At 41.1% G+C, this 4,202-nt stretch overlaps 1 protein-coding gene across 1 annotated transcript in view; it reads right to left on the bottom strand.

The window, feature by feature from the left end:
- LOC103726601 (sarcolemmal membrane-associated protein-like) overlaps positions 1-1,451 on the bottom strand; it is a 59,134-nt gene extending 57,683 nt beyond the window's left edge. The window contains 2 exon segments of the mRNA XM_017795875.1: positions 927-977; positions 1,405-1,451. The gene's annotated coding sequence lies outside the window, so the exon portion shown is untranslated.
- Positions 1,452-4,202: the final 2,751 nt, after the last annotated feature.

Raw genomic sequence — 4,202 nt, 5'->3', positions numbered from 1 at the left:
TAAGAGGGAAAAAGTAAACACTTCCCCGCCCTAATCCTACCTGCTTCCCCCTCCCTGATTTCTCCCCCAAACATTCCGCCTTCCACACCCTAAAGCCCCCATATATAAAGTCCCAGCTCACAACCCGTGGGCGGACATCTTTCCCTTCACGGACATCTTTCCCTGACATCTTTCCCTTCCCTGACATCCTTCCCTTCCCTTCCCTTCCCTTCCCTTACCTTCCCTTCCCTTCCCCTCCCTTCCCTTCCCTTCCCTTCCATCTTTCCCTTCGCTGACATCTTTCCCTTCCCAGAGGGAAAGGTGCCCCATGCGAAATAAATCTGTATCCGGCTGAGAATTCCATCTGTGCCTCGGTACCTCATCCATCTGCTCGTGCTCTCCACCACTGGCTCGCTCTCTCCCAACTTCTACCTATCAACCCCCACTCCCCAGGGGGAAAAAAAGGGTCAAGAACCAAAAATCAATAAAAAAATTTTTATGATTACAGAAATGCCTAACTTCATCCTCTTTGACCACCAAAACGAATGAATAAAAACAAGTTTCTACATGTCCAAGGGCTCAATGGGTCATTACATAAATTCACATGTTAAAAATGGAGACCTGGAAGCAGAGTATGATGGAACAAAAGAGTAGTACAGCTCTTTAAAAAATATAGTGGGAGAAAAAGTTCTTGGATTATATAAGCTATTGCTAACAGTGAACATTTTCTTATTTGATTCATTGACATTTCCGCATAGCAAGGGATATCTAAGAATAGGTTGCAGTCTTAAGTCTTAGAAAATAAAGAGAAGCATTATTTTAAAAGACAAAATTAAATGGTGTGTGAACAGTATACTTTTCACCCCAGTAGTTATTATCATTAAACATTTAGCTTTCTATCCTGCTTAAATAATACAAGAAAAAAATATTTAAGGTTTTTACGCTACCTTTTTCTGTGCTCCCATTTATTTTAGGTAAGAGGTCATCAACTTGTATCCCTAGGATTAAGACAGGATATCATTGCCTGATCAAAGAAAGTATTAACTTTAAAACTGGTTTCAAGTGTAACCATGGCATTTCATAGTCCTATCACACTGACTCTGTAGAGAACACTGTAAGAAGGGTCCACATTGCCATTCTCTATTAATTCAGGCTTAGTGACCTGCAAATGAACCTGAAAAGAAAAAGAATCCTACTACTATTCATGGGTTTGAGAAAAACCTCAGATGCAGAAATTTCAGTCTTAGGCACTAAACAATGCGCCCACTGGTGGCAATCCTGCATCTTTTAAAAGGCAACTTCCTAAAAGTGCAGCATTTACTACCTTTTGTAAAATTTCCCTTGAACAAAAAATGTGAGATGTAAACAAGGTCAAAAGCTTAATGAAAATTCCAGCTTTAAATAAGAAACTTGGGTGACACCTACCTAAGCTGCTGCATTTTTTAAGAGTTTTCTCCTGAAGATGTTCTAACCGTACTGCAAATAAAAGTCCAAGAAAAAGATATTTCACAGGTCTGATGATGTCCTCGTGGTGGAACTGGGACCTTTAGCATTTATCTTTCTGATGAGCTGGCTCTACTGGGTTTCTCTCTTCCTCATGGATGTCACACATTCTCTGGGACTCTTTGGCCTTTCGGTGACTTTATGATGAGATGCCTTCAGTCTCAGCTTCCTTTTCTGTTGCTGTGATAAAATACTCCAAAAAAAGGAACTTAAGAAAGACAGGATTTATTTGGCTCACAATTCCAGGTTACAGTCCATCATTGTGAAGTTGAGGTGGCAGGACTTGAAGCAACTGGTCATTTTACATCCATAGTCAAGAGCAGAAAGCAGTGACCTAATTGCTCATTGACCTAATGCATGTATTCTTCTGCTCGTTTCTAAAATATAATTTCTACTTCTTCTTTGAGAATTTCATACCGGCATGCAATGTATTTTGATCATATCCACCCCCTAGTTCCACCTTCCAACTTCCCCCAGACTCCCCAGTGTGCCTCCCTCCAAACTTAATGTGCTTTTCTTAAATTTTTCAATTTAGTCCAGGACCCCAAGTCCAGGGAGTGGTGCCACAATGGGGGAGTGGAGTCCTCCCTCATCCATAACTGTAGTTAAGATAATCCTCTGAGGTGATTGTATCCCAGTGGTAATTAAATCTAGCCGTCACACCCTGCTGCCCTGATCGTACATGGCCTCTCATGCTGGACAGCAGGCATTACTGTATGTAAGTACAGGGGATAGAGTCACATGAGTTTTACTTAAAATTTTCTAAAAATTTACATGTATTTGTGTGAATGAGTGCTTTGCTGTATGTATGTAAATGCACTGTGTGCATGCAATGCCCGTGAATGCCAGAAGAGAGTATTGGTTCTTCTGAAACTGGAGTTACAGACAGTTGTTAGATACTATATGGATGCTGGGAATTGCACCAGGGCCTTCTGGAAGAGTAGCAAGTGCTCTTAACTGCTGCACCATCTCTAGCTCCAGGTTGCAATTTGGGGAGGGGGGGTGTAGATGAGGAAAAGCTTTTTTTTAATTTATTTTTTATTTAATAACCACATGATTAGAAGAAGCATTTCATTAAAGCTTTAACATATTCAGTAACACACTCCAGAGCAAGAGTACACCTCTTTCACAAGTGGCTGTAAGTTTCTAGCCCACAGCTGAATAAATACAGTTATACAATATTGAACTCAGTATAAGCCCTGTAAGACAAAATTTAATGAGTTTTTAACCTTTAAAAAAGATCTCCATTTCATTTTAGAATATATTGTTCCTTGCAGAAAGACTTGTTGTTTTTGCTACTAACACTGAGATGTTGGCGCATGCATCTCTAATCTGTATGTATCTATTACTAGTCATAAATGGTTGCACTTGGATCCTTGGCGCCTGTCTATGTCTATAAAGTCATCTGGTAGATTTCAATGCTACTGTTTATCACCTCTACAAATTAGCATGACATAAATTTCCATGCTTCCTCCTCAAATATAATACATTTTTAAAAATTTGTTGATTTGTGTGTGTGTGTGTATCACACAGAACATCCCAAACCATCTTAATCAACTATACGCCCACTTCCCAGATAGCACCCTCCCACAGCCTCCCTCCCCTGACTAGAGCCCTTATACTCTGATATCCCTGCTACTGTCTGCCGTGTTGTCGGCACCTCCAGTGATCCCCCACTGCTTGTCCATCTGATGAATCTAGTCAGCCTATCTGGAGGTCTTTGTTTTAGGAGGGTCAGCTGTTCCTCATCTAGCAGCAATCAGTTGTCAATATTCCTTTAAATAAGATTGGGGTCTCTTGTTCATTTTCCCTGTTCTATGCTGCATTACTATCTGGGAGTCCCTTTGGCCACCCTGGCCAACAACTCAAAAGAAGGTATCTCCTATCTGGCATTGTTGCTTGTTATGTAGCCTTTAGCTATGCATATGGACTCTTAAAAAATTATATTGGCCCCTTTAATCCTTTTGGGTGTTTAAGGCCATACTGTTGGCCCAGATAAACCAATTTATTTTTACTCTTAAGGTCGTTTGAGGATCTGTTCCTCAGGGGTCACATGGGCTTGGGAGGAGCCCCTGGCTCCATTCTTTTACCAGTTCTGCCTATCTGAAGATAAGTCCAAGGCCCTGCTAGACCATGGTTGGCTTCGCTTGGAAGCATGGAGGAAATGATTCCTCTGTGTTGACCCTCCTCTTTCTAAACTGGACACTGGTTCAAGTCCATCTGGTGGGATCTCCTCGGCCTCCTTGATCAAGAGGGCAGGTGACCCACCACAGTTACAGGACATTTTGAGAGAGGCTTATAGTCTCCTGGAATTAGTCAACCTAGGAGGGCAAGGAGCAAAAACTGTCCTTTATGTCCCTCTGACCAAATTAGTATAGGCCTCAAAGTATATCTGTTAAACATCCAAGAACGTTAGTTCCACCAGTCTGGTACTTTTAATTATTGTGTGTCATGTAGATAAATCTTGGGCAAAGACTGATTGTTCTCAGATAAATCTTACCTAACATATATTTCTTGATTTGCTATGTATAATTTGTCAGTCAGTTGTTGGAGTAATATGGTTCCCTCTGGTTTTTAAAACTAGCTAGGCATTATTTATCTTTTGCATTGTCTAACCTCTCCATCATGGTTTTCCCACTTAAGGTGCCCCCATTTCCCCCCTTTCTCCCTTACTAATACCCTTCTCCTATGGTCCTACCTCTCTTGAGCTCCTTCTTTCC

This window comes from Nannospalax galili, unplaced genomic scaffold (genome assembly GCF_000622305.1).
Source record: "Nannospalax galili isolate Female #2095 unplaced genomic scaffold, S.galili_v1.0 scaffold69, whole genome shotgun sequence".
Taxonomy (NCBI): Eukaryota; Metazoa; Chordata; class Mammalia; order Rodentia; family Spalacidae; genus Nannospalax; species Nannospalax galili.
This window is presented reverse-complemented; position numbering and strand designations above follow the sequence as displayed.